The sequence below is a fragment of the Pseudophryne corroboree genome, chromosome 4 (genome assembly GCF_028390025.1).
Source record: "Pseudophryne corroboree isolate aPseCor3 chromosome 4, aPseCor3.hap2, whole genome shotgun sequence".
Classification (NCBI taxonomy): domain Eukaryota; kingdom Metazoa; phylum Chordata; class Amphibia; order Anura; family Myobatrachidae; genus Pseudophryne; species Pseudophryne corroboree.
The window spans coordinates 889,729,525-889,754,706 of record NC_086447.1 but is presented as its reverse complement, the minus strand read 5'-3'; positions in this window follow the sequence as shown (position 1 = coordinate 889,754,706).

Below are 25,182 nucleotides of genomic sequence, written 5' to 3'. Positions count from 1 at the left end.
GGCTTTTGTTCCTGGGAACCTGCAGCAGTAGGTTTCTTGGATTTAACTCGACCTCCCCTAAAGAAGGTATTGGACGGTTTGGCCTTTCTAGGCTTGTTAGGCCGAAAGGACTGTGATGCTGCTGATGAAGAGGAGGATTTCTTCGGAGCAGGTGCAGCTGAGGGAAGAAATGGAGACTTACCCGCTGTAGCCGTGGCTATCCATGCATCCAAAGCTTCCCCAAAGAGAGCCTGACCTGTGTAGGGTAGGGACTCCACACTTCTTCTGGATTCCGCGTCGGCCGACCACTGGCACAGCCACAGTCCCAGACGAGCTGAAACAGCCATGGAACCCAGGTCTTTCATGGATTCTACCATAAAACCTGCTGAATCGTGAATGTTACGCAAAAACAATTCAACATCACCCTTATCCATTGTATCCAAATCCTCAAATAAGGTGCCTGACCATTTTACTATAGCTTTTGCAATCCACTAGCAATAGTGGGACATAATATGGCCCCCGAAGAAGTGTACATTGATTTAAGTGTATTATCAATCTTTTGATCAGCTGGCTCCTTTAAGGCGGTAGATCCCGGAACAGGCAAAACCACCTTTTTTGAGAGTCTGGACACAGATGCGTCAACAATTGTCAGGTTTTCCCATTTTTTCCTACCCTCTTCAGGGAAAGGAAACGCCACCTGGACCCTTTTAGGGATCTGGAATTTTTTCTCAGGGTTTTCCCATGCTTTCTCAAATATAGCATTTAATTCCTTTGACGCAGGGAAGGTTAGCGAGGCTTTCTTATTTTCAGTGAAAAAAGCCTCCTCAACCTGCTCAGGTGTGGTCTCATTAATATTCAACACATCCCTGATTGCCTCTATCACCAATTGTCCCCCTTTTGCAAGAGAGGTAGACCCCCGCAACACATCCCCATTATCGTCTGTGGCGTCAGAATCGGTGTCCGTGTCATCTTGCGTGACATGAACAAGCGCACGTTTGTGGGGGTATATAGCGGAGCGTCCTGAGGTACCAGAATCGGGCCATACTGCCATAGAGTTCTGTAATACCTGGGTTGCAGATTCATTGCATGCAATCCTGTCTGAAATCTGAGAAATCCAAGATTTGATAGAGGAAAACCACTCAGGTTCCCTTGCTGGAATCTGTGCTAACCCAGTGCTATCCTGATTACATGGAATGGGATCATCCTGGGAGGACATATCCTCCGCAGCATATGACACAGTGTCCCTGGACATAGCTAAAGGAGACCACCAAACACTCCACACACACACAGGGGAGGGCAGACAGAGTTTCCCCCCCAAGAACGGCAAGAGAGACACAGAGATTGTAGCCGACCCACACACAGCGCTTATTACCAAAGGGAGATCCCTTGTCAGCGCTGACTGTGCACCTTAATAGGATACACAGTCATATTTCGGCCTCCACCCTTCCTTCTACAAACCCCTGGTGCCGTTTACAGATAGCTGGAGTTGCTGTGGAGGGACCTGTTTCTCCTGATCAGCGCTGTGCAGGCAGGAAAATGGCGCTGAACGCTGCTGGGCCCACTCTGAGGAGGAGCTCCGCCCCCAAAATGGCGCTGTCTTCCCGCTCTTCATAGGATTATACTGGCCTGAGGATTGAGTGCTGGCTGAGATCCGGGGACCCCAACAGGCTTTTGGACCAGTGTAGGGTGCAGCACTGGCTCAGGGCGCCCCTCACAGTTGTGCACCATGTATCACTGAGCCTTCCGGAGCGCAGTTAATCCTGCGCTCCTACCCTGCTGCCGCCATCTTCACACCGACCCCCTGCCTTCTAGGGGCGTCGGTGCCTCACTCGCCACCAATTCTTCAGCTGTGTAAGGGGGTGGCGGCATGCTGCTGGGGTGAGCGATCCCCTGTGACGGGTAACGTTCTATCCCCTCAGGAGCTCAGTGTCCTGTTAGCGGAGACAATGGCTCAGACCCCGCAGGGTGGACACTACTACCCCTTTTAGTCCCACGATGCAGGGAGGCTGTTGCCAGCAGCCTCCCTGTAAAATAAAAACTCTAAAATAACATTTTACTAGAAAAGCTCTGGAGAGCTCCCCTACCTGTGACCGGCTCCTCCGGGCACATTTTCTAAACTGAGTCTGGTAGGAGGGGCATAGAGGGAGGAGCCAGCCGACACTCTCAAACTCTTAAAGTGCCAATGGCTCCTGGTGGACCCGTCTATACCCCATGGTACTAATGTGGACCCCAGCATCCTCTAGGACGTAAGAGAAACACAATATTACAGGACAGCATGTATTAGAAAAGAAGAGTGTAGGGTGTCACAGTACAATGTGAGACAGAACATCACAGGGCAGTATATGGTGCCACAGTACAGTACAGATTAACATCAAGCTGCACTGGGTAATATATTAAGCTATAGAACATCACAGGACATTATAATGTATAGCCTCATAGAGGCAGGGACTCTCTGTGCCATATTCTGAATGTAAGCAAATACGATTTATTTAATAATGGGCATAGTTTACTAACTGCAAAATATGAGGTGCTTTTAGTTTGGATTACCTGCTCTTATTATGGGCCTAATTCAGACCTGATCGCAGCTGCAAAATCTTTCTCTAATGGGCAAAACCATGGCCCTCATTCCAAGTTGTTCGCTCGCTAGCTGCTTTTAGCAGCATTGCTCACGCTAGGCCGCCGCCCTCTGGGAGTGTATCTTAGCATAGCAGAATAGCGAACGAAAGAGTAGCAGAATTGCGAATAAATAATTCTTAGCAATTTCTGAGTAGCTCGAGACTTACTCCTACACTGCGATCAGCTCAGCCCGTTTCGTTCCTGGTTTGACGTCACAAACATGCCCTGCGTTCGGCCAGCCACTCCCCCGTTTCTCCAGACACTCCCGCGTTTTATCCTGGCACGCCTGCGTTTTTCCGCACACTCCCAGAAAACGGTCAGTTTCTGCCCAGAAACACCCACTTCCTGTCAATCACACTCCGATCACTTCAACGATGAAAATTCTTCGTTCGGACGTGAGTAAATCTACGAAGTTTTGTGCTAAAATACTTAGCGCATGCACACTGCGTACCATGCGCATTTTTGCCTTAATCGCTCCGTTGCGAAAATCGGCAACGAGCGAACAACTCGGAATGACCCCCCATGTGCACTGCAGTAGGGCAGCTATAACGTGCAGAGAGAGTTAGATGTGGGTTGGTTATATTGTTTCTGTGCAGGGTAAATACTGGTCCTTTATTTTTACACTGCAATTTAGATTTCAGTTTGAACACACCCCACCCAAATTTAACTCTCTCTGCACATCTTACAGTATATCGTGTCGCGCCCCCCCCCCCCCCCCCTCCCCCCTTCGCCATGGTTTTGTCCATCAGAGAAATAGTTTGCTGCTGGGATCAGGTCTAAATTAGGCCCAATGTTGGCTGGTACAATGTGATTGGGGACAGGATATATAATCATAGGGGGGCAGCTGGTGTACTGATGGGGTGTAAGTCTGGTATAATGTGTTTGGGGACAGGCTGTATAATAATAGGGGGGCAGCTGGTGTATTGATGGGGTGTAGGTCTGGTATAATGTGATTGGGGACAGGCTGTATAATCATAGGGGGGCAGCTGGTGTACAGATGGGGTGTAAGTCTGGTATAATGTGATTGGGGACAGGCTGTATAATCATAGGGGGCAGCTGGTGTATTGATGGGGTGTAGGTCTGGTATAATGTGATTGGGGACAGGCTGTATAATAATAGGGGGGCAGCTGGTGTATTGATGGGGTGTAGGTCTGGTATAATGTGATTGGGGACAGGCTGTATAATCATAGGGGGGCAGCTGGTGTACAGATGGGGTGTAAGTCTGGTATAATGTGATTGGGGACAGGCTGTATAATCATAGGGGGCAGCTGGTGTATTGATGGGGTGTAGGTCTGGTATAATGTGATTGGGGACAGGCTGTATAATAATAGGGGGGCAGCTGGTGTACTGATGGGGTGTAAGTCTGGTATAATGTGATTGGGGACAGGCTGTATAATAATAGGGGGGCAGCTGGTGTATTGATGGGGTGTAGGTCTGGTATAATGTGATTGGGGACAGGCTATTTAATCATAGGGGGGGCAGCTGGTGTATTGATGGGGTGTAGGTCTGGTATAATGTGATTGGGGACAGGCTGTATAATCATAGGGGGGCAGCTGGTGTATTGATGGGGTGTAGGTCTGGTATAATGTGATTGGGGACAGGCTGTATAAAGGCCCTCATTCCGAGTTGTTCGCTCGGTAAATTTCATCGCATCGCAGCGATTTTCCGCTTAGTGCGCATGCGCAATGTCCGCACTGCGACTGCGCCAAGTAAATTGCTATGAAGTTAGGATTTTTACTCACGGCTTTTTCTTCGCTCAGGCGATCGTAGTGTGATTGACAGGAAATGGGTGTTACTGGGCGGAAACAGGCCGTTTTATGGGCGTGTGGGGAAAAACGCTACCGTTTCCGGAAAAAACGCAGGAGTGGCTGGAGAAACGGGGGAGTGTCTGGGCAAACGCTGGGTGTGTTTGTGACGTCAAACCAGGAACGACAAGCACTGAACTGATCGCAGATGCCGAGTAAGTCTGAAGCTACTCTGAAACTGCTAAGAAGTTTGTAATCGCAAAATTGCGAATACGTCGTTCGCAATTTTAAGATGCTAAGATTCACTCCCAGTAGGCGGCGGCTTAGCGTGAGCAACTCTGCTAAAATCGCCTTGCGAGCGAACAACTCGGAATGACCTCCAAGGTTCAGTCCAGGTGCCAGACAGAATGCTCTGGGTAAAAAGAGGGAAAACTATGCGCTCAGGTGAGTAGCACTGCACTATGATTGTCAGCAGCCTCTTGTAGAAGGGAATTGCCAGTCCCTTAAAACAAAACTATCAAACAAATAACAAGTGGCGCTTGACGATCAGAAAGTTGAAAACATTTATTTGTATAAAATGTATATAAGAATTACAACAACCTCCCGGGGGTAAAAAACAATATTAAAATATCACAATAATATAAATATGCACTGTATTGTAGCTCCGTATTCAAATTATAATAAAAACATCAATAGTGAATAATCCTATTTGCATACGATTAATTATTAATAACACCTGGAAGGTCATAAAGCGTACTGGGTTCAATATGTGCACAAAAATATAAAACTGTTATATGCATAATCTAAGCAAGAATCACTCACAGCTGTATGCTTTTAAAGGATTGCATATATCACAAATTCATGGCAATGAACGGCTGGTGCAGGAAAAAGAATTTTTAAATGCACAATTACCGCTGGGCAGGAGCTTCTTCGGTCCCTGCTCCCTGGTGCCGTCCCGTTGTCTGAAAAGAGACACACACCAGAGCCTCAGCGGATGCAATTCGAAAGGCAGGTATCTTTCGAAAAAGACGCCCTGCTGGTGTTGAAACGCGTTAAGGATACAGGCTTTGTATTTTAAGGATCAACACAGCTGTTTGCCTTTTATCCATTTTAGAACCGTGCATGGGAGCCCGGTTCTAACCACTGCAGTCAGGAACATTCGTACTGCAGTCTTCATCTCTACAGCCCCAGCCGCCCATCTCAAGTTGGGGCGGTAGAAGTTACAGGTGCCGTTCCCTCCTAGCCCGGCGCAGACCGGCGCACGGAGTTCACACCGGGTGTCTGCTTTACCAAAGACAGGCCGATTGCTGGCCGAATACACCCGGACCAATCATCTCAGTAACTCCGGAAATACCAGCTTACAGCCTCCGTTTGGAAAGCGCGGAGGTAACGGAGGTGGTGTGGATCGGCGGGGACGGCTCATCTGGACTCCCCGCACGGCGCGGCATCAATTGCATCCGCTGAGGCTCTGGTGTGTGTCTCTTTTCAGACAACGGGACAGCACCAGGGAGCAGGGACCGAAGAAGCTCCTGCCCAGCGGTAATTGTGCATTTAAAAATTATTTTTCCTGCACCAGCCGTTCATTGCCATGAATTTGTGATATATGCAATCCTTTAAAAGCATACAGCCGTGAGTGATTCTTGCTTAGATTAAGCATATAACAGTTTTATATTTTTGTGCACATATTGAACCCAGTACGCTTTATGACCTTCCAGGTGTTATTAATAATTAATCGTATGCAAATAAGATTATTCACTATTGATGTTTTTATTATAATTTGAATACGGAGCTACAATACAGTGCATATTTATATTATTGTGATATTTTAATATTGTTTTTTACCCCCGGGAGGTTGTTGTAATTCTTATATACATTTTATACAAATAAATGTTTTCAACTTTCTGATCGTCAAGCGCCACTTGTTATTTGTTTGATAGAATGCTCTGGGTCACTCACAAGCCCCAGTCCAGGCGGCCAACAATGAGTAGTGATACTGAGCACTGATGAGGATACTAGAACTGACACGGAGCAGCAAGATACAGCAATGGACTATTGCACTATAGTATTATATACTGGTCACCACAATGCAGCACTGATACTGAGCACAGATATTGAGCACTGATGAGGATACTAGAACTGACACGGAGCAGCAAGATACAGCAAATGGACTATTGTACTGTAGTATTATAAACTGGTCACCACAATGCAGCACTGATACTGAGCACAGATATTGAGCACTGATGAGGATACTAGAACTGACACGGAGCAGCAAGATACAGCAATGGACTATTGTACTGTAGTATTATATAATGGTCACCACAATGCAGCACTGATACTGAGCACAGATATTGAGCACTGATGAGGATACTAGAACTGACACGGAGCAGCAAGATACAGCAATGAACTATTGTACTGTAGTATTATATACTGGTCACCACAATGCAGCACTGATACTGAGCACAGATATTGAGCACTGATGAGGATACTAGAACTGACATGGAGCAGCAAGATACAGCAATGGACTATTGTACTGTAGTATTATATACTGGTCACCCCAATGCAGCACTGATACTGAGCACAGATATTGAGCACTGATGAGGATACTAGAACTGACACGGAGCAGCAAGATACAGCAATGGACTATTGTACTGTAGTATTGTATACTGGTCACCACAATGCAGCACTGATACTGAGCACAGATATTGAGCACTGATGAGGATACTAGAACTGACACGAAGCAGCAAGATACAGCAATGGACTATTGTACTGTAGTATTATATACTGGTCACCACAATGCAGCACTGATGCTGAGCACAGATATTGAGCACTGATGAGGATACTAGAACTGACACGGAGCAGCAAGATACAGCAATGGACTATTGTACTGTAGTATTATATACTGGTCACCACAATGCAGCACTGATACTGAGCACAGATATTGAGCACTGATGAGGATACTAGAACTGACACGGAGCAGCAAGATACAGCAATGGACTATTGTACTGTAGTATTATATACTGGTCACCACAATGCAGCACTGATACTGAGCACAGATATTGAGCACTGATGAGGATACTAGAACTGACATGGAGCAGCAAGATACAGCAATGGACTATTGTACTGTAGTATTATATACTGGTCACCCCAATGCAGCACTGATACTGAGCACAGATATTGAGCACTGATGAGGATACTAGAACTGACACGGAGCAGCAAGATACAGCAATGGACTATTGTACTGTAGTATTGTATACTGGTCACCACAATGCAGCACTGATACTGAGCACAGATATTGAGCACTGATGAGGATACTAGAACTGACACGAAGCAGCAAGATACAGCAATGGACTATTGTACTGTAGTATTATATACTGGTCACCACAATGCAGCACTGATGCTGAGCACAGATATTGAGCACTGATGAGGATACTAGAACTGACACGGAGCAGCAAGATACAGCAATGGACTATTGTACTGTAGTATTATATACTGGTCACCACAATGCAGCACTGATACTGAGCACAGATATTGAGCACTGATGAGGATACTAGAACTGACACGGAGCAGCAAGATACAGCAATGGACTATTGTACTGTAGTATTATATACTGGTCACCACAATGCAGCACTGATACTGAGCACAGATATTGAGCACTGATGAGGATACTAGAACTGACACGGAGCAGCAAGATACAACAATGGACTATTGTACTGTAGTATTATATACTGGTCACCACAATGCAGCACTGATACTGAGCACAGATATTGAGCACTGATGAGGATACTAGAACTGACACGGAGCAGCAAGATACAGCAATGGACTATTGTACTGTAGTATTATATACTGGTCACCACAATGCATCACTGATACTGAGCACAGATATTGAGCACTGATGAGGATACTAGAACTGACACGGAGATACAACAATGGGCTATTGTACTGTAGTATACTGGTCACCACAATGCAGCACTGATACTGAGCACAGATATTGAGCTGATATTTAGCTGATATATGGCTTTTCAGGCAGAGAACGTAGCCACGTCCTCTCTGCTCAATGGCCCTCATTCCGAGTTGTTCGCTCGTTATTTTTTTCCGCTACGGAGCGATTAGTCGCAAACTGCACATGCGCAATGTTCGCAGTGTGCCTGCACCAAGTAAATTTGCACAAAAGTTTGGTATTTTACTCACGGCCTAACAAAGTTTTTTAACCGTTCTGCTGATCGTAGTGTGATTGACAGGAAGTGGGTGTTTCTGGGCGGAAACTGGCCGTTTTCTGGGAGTGTGCGGAAAAATGCAGGCGTGTCAGGGAAAAATGCGGGAGTGGCTGGGCGAACGCTGGGTGTGTTTGTGACGTCAAACCAGGAACGAAAAGGACTGAACTGATCGCAGTGTAGGAGTAAGTCTGGAGCTACTCAGAAACTGCTAAGAAATTTCTATTCGCAATTCTGCTAATCTTTCGTTGGCTATTCTGCTAAGCTAAGATACACTCCCAGAGGGCGGCGGCTTAGCGTGTGCAATGCTGCTAAAAGCAGCTAGCGAGCGAACAACTCGGAATGAGGGCCAATGTACAATGCACGAGTGAAAATGGCGGCGAGCGTAGCTCTTTATATGGAATCCGAATCTCGCGAGAATCCGACAGCGGGATGATGACATTTTCCCCCGTTCGGGTTTTGCGAGTAAGGCGGGAAGAACCGAGGCTGCCTCGGATCCATGTAAACCACGTGAAGTTCGGGGGGCTTCAGTTCTCAACGAACCGAACCCGCTCATCTCTAGTACCGACCCAGGACATTAATGTAAATATTGGTCTTTTTATACACTGCATACTGTATTGAGTACTGTAATAATATTTGTCACTATAGATGGTCTCTAGTATAGGCTATATAAAACAAAGTGGCCAGGAAAAGGTTAAACATACAATAGTAAATACATACACAAACATAATAGAAGCAGTACTGCACTTTCTAAGCACACATTCTCCCACCTCATGGTAAGGCTCCTGTCTCTTCTTCCTGGTAGCTACTCTCTGGTCCAGTGCACTGTTTGAGGACTGAGAACCACACGCACAGCAAACTTGGTAGAAGAAGCTCCTATTACTGGGCATGTGCAGCAGCTCAGCTCTGTCCCTTAAACTGCATGATGTGGCAGCAGCTCTAGTAATCATATTATATACCATTGCTACTGTTGTCATAATGTGAGCCACTTACAAAAAGGTGGGGGATTTCCGTGCAACTGGACCCCCCCCCCCGCCCCCCTGCATTTGCCTATGAGCAGAGGAATCAATCTCACAATACCTCCCATGCTCCTAAGAGGGATCGCAGTGAGGTGACCTCTGGGAGCAAGTCAGGCACACAATGACCATTTCTTATCTCTGTAACACATCAAAAGGGAGAGAGACTGCTTTCCCCTTAGTCATCTACTGGTTTGTAGGTCTTTGATTGCCCAGTTCACAGCAACTTATGTAACAAGAAGTAAAGAAGAGACTGAGCTACCTAGCTAAGGTAATAATAACACACCACAGAAACATATCAAAGTAACCAAATCCTAAACATCTCTGGCAGGACAAACAAAAACAATGGCTACTTCCTGTAACAATGTTTAGGTGATGGAGTTAAGCTTACAGGTCTGGTGGTCTAAGGTCACAACCAAATAATGGCAGCATAATTAATTTAGTATCACAGCGACACTAACAAATATTCCCCCAGTACTTAACATTACTGTCCAGTGAAGTCCTGTTGCATCGTCCTACTTGGCAGTGTCCTTTGCAGCCTACTGCTGCCAGCAACAGGTAGTTACCTAACGTGAGATGCCCATCTGCGCTTCAGCCCTGCCTGGAAGATTTCGCTGAAGCTGAAAAAGCTTTTGCTGAGTCCCCATGGGGATTGTACCCCTAAGGCCACCTATAGAACGGCAAATTCGGTACAGTCACAGAGGATAGGTATTTGCTACATACAGAGTGGATGTTAAAAACCCTTTAGTGAATGCTAAAGGGGTTATGGCTCATTCTTAAATAGAGGGGAGATTTATCAAAGCCTTAAAGAGATAGAAAGTGGAGAGAGATAAAGTACCAGCCAAGACGCTCCTTTCTGTCATGTTGCAGGCTGTGTTTGAAAATGACACTTAGGAACTGATTGGTTGGTACTTTATATCTCTCCGGGCTTAGATACACCTCCCCTTAGAATAAGATTGTTCGGCTTCTCGGTGGTGACGCATAAGTAACCTGCAATAATGACATAGGGGCCCACTGGGGAAATGCATTAGTAGGGGCCCATGTTTAAGGGTGTGGTCAGCCACCCCAGAGAGTTTGGCTAGCCATTGGAGAGTCCATGAGCCCCTTGATGAATAAATATAGTAAATACTGATAGTACATGCATGATAGACATATGTATAACTCAAGTGCATATTCTAGAACTTAATACCCAGATGAGAAGGTGGGCCCCCTGTACCCCTGTGGGCCAGTCCGATCCTGGTCTTGGGCAGGTGGAAACCATCTAGTCATTAAGTGGTTAATGAATGTCTCTCTCTGCCGACAGAGAAAACTATAATCTCGATGTGTTCTCTTGCTTCAAAAAGGCGAGGATCAATAGGGAATGAACATACAGTATCTGTGAAGGGGACAGGTGTGGCATATAGTGTAAGATCTCACATTAGATAAGTTTCAGGTATATGGTCACAATAGCAAAGTACAATTGTGAGGGCGGGGTCCTAGTCCAGGTTACCTTTATTAGACATTTAATAAGAGAATACATCTCACTGAATCATTTTATATAAACTAATCTCCATAGATGCATATGTACGTAACAGGTTGGTTGGAATGTTTTGGGAATATTTATCAAAGAATATGAAAAAAAAAAATAACCAAGCGCTGAGTTCAAAAGAGATAAAAGTACAGATAAGACAGATAACTTATACAGTGTGATTCTTATCACTTGTTTTTCTCCACCCCGGGGTCACAGAGGAAATACGTTCGAGGCACACTCATTGCATGTTTGCCATTTGCACGGACGGTCACAAACACTCCACGTCCACACAGTTCTATATAAGAATCAATGCCAATGACCCCATGGTAAATGCTGCTCCTACTGGACATGTCCGAAGAATTCTTACAGCTCTTATGCTCACTGGTAAAATAGACTGCCACCTACAGGTAGAAACAAACTCTGTCAGGCGACCGACCATTTCTGGCTACCTGAAGAATCGAGGTACAACATTCACATTAGTAAGATAATTTAGAGCAGAACATTTGGGTATGCAGTAGAGATGAGCGGGTTCGGTTCTCAGAGAACCGAACCCCCCCAAACTCCATGTGGTTTACATTGGTCCGAGGCAGCCTCGTTTCTTCCCGCCTGACTCGGAAAACCTGAACGAGGCAAAACGTCATCATCCCGCTGGCGGATTCACGCAAGATTAGGATTCCATATAAAGAGCCGCGCGTCGCCGCCATTTTCACTCGTGCATTGTAGAGAGAGCGAGAGGACGTGGCTACGTTCTCTGAGTGGAAAGCTCAATATCAGCTCAATATCAGTGCTCAGTATCTGTGCTGCATTGTGGTGACCAGTATACTACAGTACAATAGTCCAGTGCTGCATCTCGCTGCTCAGTGTCACTTCTGGTATCCTCATCAGTGCTCAGTATCACTGCTCATTGTCTTGTGCTGCATTGTGGTGACCAGTATACTACAGTACAATAGTCCAGTGCTGCATCTCGCTGCCCAGTGTCAGTTCTAGTATCCTCATCAGTGCTCAGTATCACTACTCATTGTCTTGTGCTTCATTGTGGTGACCAGTATACTACAGTACAATAGTCCAGTGCTGCATCTCGCTGCCCAGTGTCAGTTCTAGTATCCACATCAGTGCTCAGTATCACTACTCATTGTCTTGTGCTGCATTGTGGTGACCAGTATACTACAGTACAATAGTCCAGTGCTGTTCTCGCTGCCCAGTGTCAGTTCTAGTATCCTCATCAGCGCTCAGTATCACTGCTCATTGTCTTGTGCTGCATTGTGGTGACCAGTATACTACAGTACAATAGTCCAGTGCTGCATCTCACTGCCCAGTGTCAGTTCTAGTATCCTCATCAGTGCTCAGTATCACTGCTCATTGTCTTGTGATGCATTGTGGTGACCAGTATACTACAGTACATTACTAATAGTCCAGTGTCTTGTGCTGCATCTTGCTGCTGTAGGGTGCTGTGGTAGTGTCCTGTCACTGTGCATAGGTCATCATCATTCCAGTCACAGTGGATTCTGGGGGGGGTGACAATTCCAGAGGGCTTTTGTGCTGCTCACTAATACTAATACATTGTCTTGTGCTGCATCGTGCTGCTCAGTGTCAGTTCTCCGTAGTATCATCAGTGCTCAGTATCATCAGTGCTCAGTATAATCAGTGATCACTATAATCAGTGCTCAGTATAATCAGTGCTCAGTATAATCATTGATCAGTATCAGTGCTCAGTATAATCAGTGCTCGGTATAATCAGTGCAGTGTTAGACGTGCGCCCGTTATCCGCCATTAGTGCAGTGGGATTTAGACAGTTGATGAAGTTATTGTGTCCCCGGTACCAAATCCCATCTAGATTCCACTTCACTAGGCAGACGATAGCGAAATTTTGCCAATTAATTCCAGTGATTTGGATGTAGCATTACAGTGATTTTACCAATTAATATCTGTGATTTATAATTATTAATTACAGTGATCTTGCCAAATAATTCCAGTGATTTGGACGTAGCATTACAGTGATTTTACAAATTAATATCTGTGATTTATAATTATTAATTACAGTGATCTTGCCAAATAATTCCAGTGATTTGGACATATAATTCCAGTTGAAAATGTTTGTGTCGCTTGGCTTAGTCATGCAGCTACCTCATTGCACCTCTTTGACATCTTTGCATGGGGTGTTGTTTGGGGCCTAGTTTTTGAAAAGTGCCATCCTGTGTGACACTGCCGTATGAGTCCAGGGGTACTGCTGTATTAGTCCTAGGGTACTGCCGTATAAGTCCACCAATTGCATATATTTTTTTTAAGTGACTGGAGCATGCTGGAGATGCTGTCAATGGACCGGACAATTGCGGCCCATTCTCGACATTCAGCCACTGCATGACACTACTAGATGGGCAAGGTGGTTGTGTCGCTTATCTTAGGCCTACAGCAACCTCGGTGCACCTTTTTTTCGTCTTTGCATCATGTGCTGTTAGGGGCCTTTTTTTTATATCCTCCCTCCTGTCTGACATTGCAGTGCCACTCCTAGATGGGCCAGGTGTTTGTGCTGACCACTTGGGTCGCTTAGTTTAGTCATCCAGTGACCTCGGTGCAACCTTTTGGCCTAAAAGCAAAATTGTGAGGTTTGAGGTGTTCAGAATAGACTGGAAATGAGTGGAAATTATGGTTATTGAGGTTAATAATACTATAGGATCAAAATTACCCCGAAATTCTATGATTTAAGCTGTTTTTGAGGGGTTTTTGTAAAAAAAAACACCCGAATCCAAAACGCACCCGAATCCGACAAAAATTCTTAAGGGAGGTTTTGCCAAAACGCGTCCGAATCCAAAATACGGCTGCGGAACCGAATCCAAAACCAAAACACAAAACCCGAAAAATGCCCCCTGCACATCTCCAGTATGCAGTTACCGTGTTGGCATGCACGTCGACACCAGAATCTTGAATGTTATCAGGTCGACATGGTTAAAATGTTGACATCTAACATATCGACATCTGCAATATGTCCACATGGAGAAAAGGTCGACATACAGGCCATCTTGACAATGTTAGTATTAGGGGGAGCTTAAAAATTGCTTGTCGACATTCCATCAATGCCCTGTACTGCACGTCAACATACTGAATGTCAACATGGTGACTTTCCACTAGAGATGAGCGCCTGAAATTTTTCGGGTTTTGTGTTTTGGTTTTGGGTTCGGTTCCGCGGCCGTGTTTTGGGTTCGAACGCGTTTTGGCAAAACCTCACCGAATTATTTTTGGCGGATTCGGGTGTGTTTTGGATTCGGATGTTTTTTTCCAAAAACACTAAAAAACAGCTTAAATCATAGAATTTGGGGGTCATTTTGATCCCAAAGTATTATTAACCTCAAAAACCATAATTTACACTCATTTTCAGTCTATTCTGAATACCTCACACCTCACAATATTATTTTTAGTCCTAAAATTTGCACCGAGGTCGCTGTGTGAGTAAGATAAGCGACCCTAGTGGCCGACACAAACACCGGGCCCATCTAGGAGTGGCACTGCAGTGTCACGCAGGATGTCCCTTCCAAAAAACCCTCCCCAAACAGCACATGACGCAAAGAAAAAAAGAGGCGCAATGAGGTAGCTGTGTGAGTAAGATTAGCGACCCTAGTGGCCGACACAAACACCGGGCCCATCTAGGAGTGGCACTGCAGTGTCACGCAGGATGGCCCTTCCAAAAAACCCTCCCCAAACAGCACATGACGCAAAGAAAAAAAGAGGCGCAATGAGGTAGCTGTGTGAGTAAGATTAGCGACCCTAGTGGCCGACACAAACACCGGGCCCATCTAGGAGTGGCACTGCAGTGTCACGCAGGATGGCCCTTCCAAAAAACCCTCCCCAAACAGCACATGACGCAAAGAAAAAAAGAGGCGCAATGAGGTAGCTGACTGTGTGAGTAAGATTAGCGACCCTAGTGGCCGACACAAACACCGGGCCCATCTAGGAGTGGCACTGCAGTGTCACGCAGGATGCCCCTTCCAAAAAACCCTCCCCAATCAGCACATGATGCAAAGAAAAAGAAAAGAAAAAAGAGGTGCAAGATGGAATTGTCCTTGGGCCCTCCCACCCACCCTTATGTTGTATAAACAAAACAGGACATGCACACTTTAACCAACCCATCATTTCAGTGACAGGGTCTGCCACACGACTGTGACTGATATGACGGGTTGGTTTGGACCCCCCCCAAAAAAGAAGCAATTAATCTCTCCTTGCACAAACTGGCTCTACAGAGGCAAGATGTCCACCTCATCTTCACCCTCCGATATATCACCGTGTACATCCCCCTCCTCACAGATTATCAATTCGTCCCCACTGGAATCCACCATCTCAGCTCCCTGTGTACTTTGTGGAGGCAATTGCTGCTGGTCAATGTCTCCGCGGAGGAATTGATTATAATTCATTTTAATGAACATCATCTTCTCCACATTTTCTGGATGTAACCTCGTACGCCGATTGCTGACAAGGTGAGCGGCGGCACTAAACACTCTTTCGGAGTACACACTTGTGGGAGGGCAACTTAGGTAGAATAAAGCCAGTTTGTGCAAGGGCCTCCAAATTGCCTCTTTTTCCTGCCAGTATAAGTACGGACTGTGTGACGTGCCTACTTGCATGCGGTCACTCATATAATCCTCCACCATTCTATCAATGTTGAGAGAATCATTTGCAGTGACAGTAGACGACATGTCCGTAATCGTTGTCAGGTCCTTCAGTCCGGACCAGATGTCAGCATCAGCAGTCGCTCCAGACTGCCCTGCATCACCGCCAGCGGGTGGGCTCGGAATTCTGAGCCTTTTCCTCGCACCCCCAGTTGCGGGAGAATGTGAAGGAGGAGATGTTGACAGGTCGCGTTCCGCTTGACTTGACAATTTTGTCACCAGCAGGTCTTTCAACCCCAGCAGACCTGTGTCTGCCGGAAAGAGAGATCCAAGGTAGGCTTTAAATCTAGGATCGAGCACGGTGGCCAAAATGTAGTGCTCTGATTTCAACAGATTGACCACCCGTGAATCCTTGTTAAGCGAATTAAGGGCTGCATCCACAAGTCCCACATGCCTAGCGGAATCGCTCCCTTTTAGCTCCTTCTTCAATGCCTCCAGCTTCTTCTGCAAAAGCCTGATGAGGGGAATGACCTGACTCAGGCTGGCAGTGTCTGAACTGACTTCACGTGTGGCAAGTTCAAAGGGCATCAGAACCTTGCACAACGTTGAAATCATTCTCCACTGCACTTGAGACAGGTGCATTCCATCTCCTATATCGTGCTCAATTGTATAGGCTTGAATGGCCTTTTGCTGCTCCTCCAACCTCTGAAGCATATAGAGGGTTGAATTCCACCTCGTTACCACTTCTTGCTTCAGATGATGGCAGGGCAGGTTCAGTAGTTTTTGGTGGTGCTCCAGTCTTCTGTACGTGGTGCCTGTACGCCGAAAGTGTCCCGCAATTTTTCTGGCCACCGACAGCATCTCTTGCACGCCCCTGTCGTTTTTTAAAAAATTCTGCACCACCAAATTCAAGGTATGTGCAAAACATGGGACGTGCTGGAATTTGCCCATATTTAATGCACACACAATATTGCTGGCGTTGTCCGATGCCACAAATCCACAGGAGAGTCCAATTGGGGTAAGCCATTCCGCGATGATCTTCCTCAGTTGCCGTAAGAGGTTTTCAGCTGTGTGCGTATTCTGGAAAGCGGTGATACAAAGCGTAGCCTGCCTAGGAAAGAGTTGGCGTTTGCGAGATGCTGCTACTGGTGCCGCCGCTGCTGTTCTTGCGGCGGGAGTCCATACATCTACCCAGTGGGCTGTCACAGTCATATAGTCCTGACCCTGCCCTGCTCCACTTGTCCACATGTCCGTGGTTAAGTGGACATTGGGTACAACTGCATTTTTTAGGAGACTGGTGAGTCTTTTTCTGACGTCCGTGTACATTCTCGGTATCGCCTGCCTAGAGAAGTGGAACCTAGATGGTATTTGGTAACGGGGGCACACTGCCTCAATAAATTGTCTAGTTCCCTGTGAACTAACGGCGGATACCGGACGCACGTCTAACACCAACATAGTTGTCAAGGACTCAGTTATCCGCTTTGCAGTAGGATGACTGCTGTGATATTTCATCTTCCTCGCAAAGGACTGTTGAACAGTCAATTGCTTACTGGAAGTAGTACAAGTGGGCTTACGACTTCCCCTCTGGGATGACCATCGACTCCCAGCGGCAACAACAGCAGCGCCAGCAGCAGTAGGCGTTACACGCAAGGATGCATCGGAGGAATCCCAGGCAGGAGAGGACTCGTCAGACTTGCCAGTGACATGGCCTGCAGGACTATTGGCATTCCTGGGGAAGGAGGAAATTGACACTGAGGGAGTTGGTGGGGTGGTTTGCGTGAGCTTGGTTACAAGAGGAAGGGATTTACTGGTCAGTGGACTGCTTCCGCTGTCACCCAAAGTTTTTGAACTTGTCACTGACTTATTATGAATGCGCTGCAGGTGACGTATAAGGGAGGATGTTCCGAGGTGGTTAACGTCCTTACCCCTACTTATTACAGCTTGACAAAGGGAACACACGGCTTGACACCTGTTGTCCGCATTTCTGGTGAAATACCTCCACACCGAAGAGCTGATTTTTTTGGTATTTTCACCTGGCATGTCAACGGCCATATTCCTCCCACGGACAACAGGTGTCTCCCCGGGTGCCTGACTTAAACAAACCACCTCACCATCAGAATCCTCCTGGTCAATTTCCTCCCCAGCGCCAGCAACACCCATATCCTCCTCATCCTGGTGTACTTCAACACTGACATCTTCAATCTGACTATCAGGAACTGGACTGCGGGTGCTCCTTCCAGCACTTGCAGGGGGCGTGCAAATGGTGGAAGGCGCATGCTCTTCACGTCCAGTGTTGGGAAGGTCAGGCATCGCAACCGACACAATTGGACTCTCCTTGTGGATTTGGGATTTCAAAGAACGCACAGTTCTTTGCGGTGCTTTTGCCAGCTTGAGTCTTTTCAGTTTTCTAGCGAGAGGCTGAGTGCTTCCATCCTCATGTGAAGCTGAACCACTAGCCATGAACATAGGCCAGGGCCTCAGCCGTTCCTTGCCACTCCGTGTGGTAAATGGCATATTGGCAAGTTTACGCTTCTCCTCCGACAATTTTATTTTAGGTTTTGGAGTCCTTTTTTTACTGATATTTGGTGTTTTGGTTTTGACATGCTCTGTACTATGCCATTGGGCATCGGCCTTGGCAGACGACGTTGCTGGCATTTCATCGACTCGGCCATGAATAGTGGCAGCAGCTTCAGCACGAGGTGGAAGTGGATCTTGATCTTTCCCTAATTTTGGAACCTCAACATTTTTGTTCTCCATATTTTAATAGGCACAACTAAAAGGCACCTCAGGTAAACAATGGAGATGGATGGATTGGATACTAGTATACAATTATGGACGGGCTGCCGAGTGCCGACACAGAGGTAGCCACAGCCGTGAACTACCGCACTGTACTGTGTCTGCTGCTAATATATAGACTGGTTGATAAAGAGATAGTATACTCGTAACTAGTATCTATGTATAAAGAAAGAAAAAAAACCACGGTTAGGTGGTATATACAATTATGGACGGGCTGCCGAGTGCCGACACAGAGGTAGCCACAGCCGTGAACTACCGCACTGTACTGTGTCTGCTGCTAATATATAGACTGGTTGATAAAGAGATAGTATACTCGTAACTAGTATGTATGTATAAAGAAAGAAAAAAAACCACGGTTAGGTGGTATATACAATTATGGACGGGCTGCCGAGTGCCGACACAGAGGTAGCCACAGCCGTGAACTACCGCACTGTACTGTGTCTGCTGCTAATATATAGACTGGTTGATAAAGAGATAGTATACTCGTAACTAGTATGTATGTATAAAGAAAGAAAAAAAAACCACGGTTAGGTGGTATATACAATTATGGACGGGCTGCCGAGTGCCGACACAGAGGTAGCCACAGCCGTGAACTACCGCACTGTACTGTGTCTGCTGCTAATATATAGACTGGTTGATAAAGAGATAGTATACTCGTAACTAGTATGTATGTATAAAGAAAGAAAAAAAAACCACGGTTAGGTGGTATATACAATTATGGACGGGCTGCCGAGTGCCGACACAGAGGTAGCCACAGCCGTGAACTACCGCACTGTACTGTGTCTGCTGCTAATATATAGACTGGTTGATAAAGAGATAGTATACTCGTAACTAGTATGTATGTATAAAGAAAGAAAAAAAAAACACGGTTAGGTGGTATATACAATTATGGACGGGCTGCCGAGTGCCGACACAGAGGTAGCCACAGCCGTGAACTACCGCACTGTACTGTGTCTGCTGCTAATATATAGACTGGTTGATAAAGAGATAGTATACTCGTAACTAGTATGTATGTATAAAGAAAGAAAAAAAAACCACGGTTAGGTGGTATATACAATTATGGACGGGCTGCCGAGTGCCGACACAGAGGTAGCCACAGCCGTGAACTACCGCACTGTACTGTGTCTGCTGCTAATATATAGACTGGTTGATAAAGAGATAGTATACTCGTAACTAGTATGTATGTATAAAGAAAGAAAAAAAAACCACGGTTAGGTGGTATATACAATTATGGACGGGCTGCCGAGTGCCGACACAGAGGTAGCCACAGCCGTGAACTACCGCACTGTACTGTGTCTGCTGCTAATATATAGACTGGTTGATAAAGAGATAGTATACTCGTAACTAGTATGTATGTATAAAGAAAGAAAAAAAAAACCACGGTTAGGTGGTATATACAATTATGGACGGGCTGCCGAGTGCCGACACAGAGGTAGCCACAGCCGTGAACTACCGCACTGTACTGTGTCTGCTGCTAATATATAGACTGGTTGATAAAGAGATAGTATACTCGTAACTAGTATGTATGTATAAAGAAAGAAAAAAAAACCACGGTTAGGTCACTGGTATATACAATTATGGACGGGCTGCCGAGTGCCGACACAGAGGTAGCCACAGCCGTGAACTACCGCACTGTACTGTGTCTGCTGCTAATATAGACTGGTTGATAAAGAGATAGTATACTACTAATATTATATACTGGTGGTCAGGTCACTGGTCACTAGTCACACTGGCAGTGGCACTCCTGCAGCAAAAGTGTGCACTGTTTAATTTTAATATAATATTATGTACTCCTGGCTCCTGCTATAACCTATAACTGGCACTGCAGTAGTGCTCCCCAGTCTCCCCCACAATTATAAGCTGTGTGAGCTGAGCAGTCAGACAGATATATAATATATATAGATGATGCAGCACACTGGCCTGAGCCTGAGCAGTGCACACAGATATGGTATGTATGTGACTGAATCACTGTGTGCTGTGTATCGCTTTTTTCAGGCAGAGAACGGATTATAAATAAAAGTGGTGGTCACTAGTCACTATCAGCAAAACTCTGCACTGTACACTACTGAGTACTCCTAATGCTCCCCAAAATTAGTAAATCAAGTGTCTAAACGGAGAGGACGCCAGCCACGTCCTCTCCCTATCAATCTCAATGCACGTGTGAAAATGGCGGCGACGCGCGGCTCCTTATATAGAATCCGAGTCTCGCGATAGAATCCGAGCCTCGCGAGAATCCGACAGCGTCATGATGACGTTCGGGCGCGCTCGGGTTAACCGAGCAAGGCGGGAAGATCCGAGTCGCTCGGACCCGTGAGAAAAAACATGAAGTTCTGGCGGGTTCGGATTCAGAGAAACCGAACCCGCTCATCTCTACTTTCCACATAATTTACCGAACCCAAACTAATCTAAATATTTCACACTGCTAAAGAAAACATCACCTCTAATAATAAATGGAATGTTTACTGCCAAAAAACGTTAAATTGCCAACCACACGCGGTGTCATAGGTGGTCATTCCGAGTTGATCGCTCGCTAGCAGTTTTTAGCAGCCGTGCAAACGCTATGCCGCCGCCCACTGGGAGTGTATTTTAGCTTAGCAGAAGTGCGAACGAAGGGATCGCAGAGCAGCTACAAAGTTTTTTTGTGCAGTTTTAGAGTAGTTCAAAACCTACTCAGCGCTTGTGATCACTTCAGACTGTTCAGTTCTTGTTTTGACGTCACAAACACGCCCTGCATTCGCCCAGCCACGCCTGCGTTATTCCAGGCACGCCTGCGTTTTTTCGAACATACCCTGAAAACGGTCAGTTTACACCCAGAAACGCCCACTTCATGTCAATCACTCTGCGGCACCCAGTGTGACTAAAAAGCTTCGCTAGACCCTGTGCAAAACTACATCGTTCGTTGGAATAGTACGACGCGCGTGCACACTGCGCCACATACGCATGTGCAGAAGTGGCAGTTTTTAGCCTCATCGCTGCACAGTGAACGATTGCAGCTAGCGATGAACTCGGAATGACCACCATGGACCCTGCTACTGCTACTACTGTTTCATGCACTAGAAGAGTATACAGTCAGACATCTTCTCCTGTAACCTCATATGGGGTGGAATGTAATGATGCAATATATTCTGCCACCTACATAGGGTACTCACGGGCAAATATAACACCATTTATACTTAGAAATCGCAAAGTACAGCTCTCCCGATAAGAGGGTGGCATCACAAATGCACCTTGGCACATGTGCAGTCTACTGAAAACCGCTGCCTTGCGTGAGCATTGCATACAAACATAAATTAGGCCCATTATGCAAATGTGGCATGCGCCAGGATTTATATGGAGTGGAAGCATTCGATATACCGGCTGATTGGATCTCGGCGCTCAGCGTACCGGTGCCGGGATCCCAACAACTATTCTCCTCTTGCGGTGTCCACGAAACCCCTGGAGGTGAGAATTAATAGCGTGACCGTGCCTGCAGTGTGGCGAGCGCAGCAAGCTCGCAAGGGGCTCTTTTGCACTCGTTCCACTGCCGGCATTCGTGATCCTGGCGCCGGTAAGCTGGGCGCCGGGATCCCGACAGCTGGGATATCATAGTAGACCCATATGGAGACGCTCACTGGAGGTGCTGAAATCCACTGCTTGTGTGTGACGCAGACATTGGACGCACATTGGTCAACGATAACCAACATTCTGCGGTACCCTACAGTCACACAGTGGGTGTGGTATGGTATGCCGGCGGTCGGGCTCCCGGCGACCAGCATACCGGCGCCGGGAGGCCGACCGCCGGCTTACCGACAGTGTGGCGAGCGCAAATGAGCCCCTTGCGCGCCACGCTATTTTATTCTCCCTCCAGGGGGGTCGTGGACCCCCCACGAGGGAGAATAAGTGTCGGTATGCCGGCTGTCGGGATTCCGGCACCGGTATACTGTGCGCCGGGATCCCGACAGCTGGCATACTGAAGACCACCCCATACAGTATGGCAGTCAGAAGACACCGGAGCCATTGTACCTGTGTAAGGGATCGCAGTTGCAAGCTGTGATACTCCCCGGAGACGGTCATAACACGCCTGCATATGAGTGGCCACTCCCCCATTTCCTTTCCAAAGACACTCTCTGCCTGTCACCAAATCCTCTCTGAGAGCAACGACAGAAGACCGTTGCAGCCCATGTGCAGTGGCAAAAATAGTTCCACAACGTACGTCAACATTGCATCTCTGAATCAGGCCTTTAGTACTGCCAGGAACGGAGTGGGGGCAAGAATCATTCCCCGCATTCTTTGTGCATGTGCAGCATAGGGGTTTGTACACATGGTAAAAGCTGCCGTATCCATGCATCAATGGGGGCATGCCGTGAGTCATGGCCTCTCAGCATACGTGCCCGGCCAGAGACAGAGCTGCTCAGCCAGGCCTTCAGGTGACTGGACTGGCCAAAAAGGTCCAGATGGCAAGACCAACCGTGACTACAGAATATACCAAACTGGCTACTGATTAGCAATTTGCTTTAGATAAATTTGCTCAGGAGAGTGGTGCTCATACATTGGATTTGACAGCAGAAACATTTAGACCGCTACTTACTATAATGGGACAGGGATTTATCTCCGATCCCATGTGTTATTGTGGTGCCCCACTGTCGTAAATATAGTAATTGTACACCACTGTTGTAAATATAGTGGGTATTGTTGTCACCCACTGGTTAGTGAATTTATTTTATTTAACCCAGAGACCTCTGTGTGGATGCCGGCATGCAAATTGCACCTATGAGGCTGCCGGACCCTGTGCTGCATTAACAATAGCCTAGTGGGTCCCGCACGTGGGGGATATGGATATAGACTGGCCCCTGCACGAGGAATAAAACTGTTGGGTCCCGGCGGGAAGGATACGGGTACTCCAGGAAAAGGATATATATTGAGCGAGGGCTGGACGGTTGGGAGTCCGGTGACGGGAGAGAGACTGCGCTGTAAAGGGTGTGAAGCGCTGTAAGGCTCCGGAGCTGAAGGACAGTGATTTGTCCCCCTTCTCGATCCCCGGCTCTCACCTGGCTTTTGGCAACCAGCGGCAGTGGCAGCGTGATCTCCCCTTCGGCAGCAGTGAGCGGTTAGTCCATGCCGGCCGGACAGGGACGTAAGCCTCCAGCGGCGGTGGTGAGCGGCTGAGCTGAGGCGGCTGGCAGTGACGCAGACATCTGGAGTTAGAGGAGAGGAGCGGCCTGTTGGTGAGTGGCAGCCAGGGAGGCGGAGCCATCTACGATACAAAGATACAAAGAGTCAGCCACAGCTGAGAGTGCTAGAAAGGTACCTTAGCATTATTAACCCTACAACTCCATGCAGGCACATCATACAGTCAGTCAAGTTGCCTGCAAACAGTAATAAGTGCACTTATTAAGCAGACTGAGAAATAGTAAAAGACACACTGCAGTGTAATTCAGCATTAATTCAACACACTCATATAGTACTCCGGAGGCAGTCATCGACACAACTGGTAGGCGTTGATAAGAGAGAAGATTGTACCTCCGCTAAGAGCCGTCACATTTCTGTCAGGAAACCAGCCTCTGCTACCCCACTATACTAACAAAAAAGAGAGAGTCAGTGTATTGCGTCCTAAGGTCAGGATGATGAACTTAACCTGTCAAGCTAGAAAGGATGTACATGTCCACCCAGTGAGAGAGGAGTACAAATGACCTTGTAGTGGAGCGACCAATGAATACCTTCATTAATGCACTCATAGTCATTTAGAATAACAGGGTGTTTTACATATCTCAACAGTAAATTCTGAATGAGGGACTATAGCATGAACAGGAATTAATTGTGATAGGTCCACTGAGGGAATCAACCCATATTAAAGTGGTAACTGTATTCGTTCATCGTTAGGGACAGGTTCAATCGTAACGATAAAACAGTACCCAATTGAACTGCATTATGGGGTCATACTTGGGGAACACCGGGGACATGGTTCATGTGCTAACCTTACTAAGTTGTAGTACGTGCTTGAAACCAGCAATACTGGTCTGTTAGATATTCACCAAATGTTTTATGCTTGGGTTCACCGATAATCGCTTGTGTTCACTGATAACCGGTATGTTAACCAGAGAAAGTTAGGTATCCATTTGCTTGCAGGGCAGAATCGACAGCACGGAGTAGTTTAATAAACACGGTTACTAATTGTATGGTTAAATATTTTGTTGACATTAAAACTGTATTTTAAATGTTTATTGAACTAATGCTTAACTAACTTACAAGGAATTTCTTCTCACTATTACTATGTCAATAAACTGAAAACAATTCTAAGCAACTAAAGGCGACAGTTATTTCTTAGGAGTTGTCCGACACACCTCTCAACGAAGATCTATACTACGAATAGTCTAGGCAGCAGGAATAAAAAGGTAACTCTACCAACAATTATATCCGTCCAAACCCGATATTTACCTGGTTCTCTACATTGTGGCGTCACGAACAGGATCCGTACAAGAGTCAGGGTTAGTCCCCGTGGAATCAAACGAGATGTCTCAAGGAGACGACCAGGCCCAAGCAGGTGTGGGAGAAACATCTGACCATGGGGGGCCCCCTTTGCCCGCATCCGCCCCTATTACCATGCCATACTATTTTGGCGCACCATGGCTCCTCACGTTTTCGGGAGATGATCTCTCCACAAGAGCAAAGGAATTTAGGGACTTCAAGGATCAAATCGAGGCCATGTTCCAGTTGTACCCGTTAAATGGAATC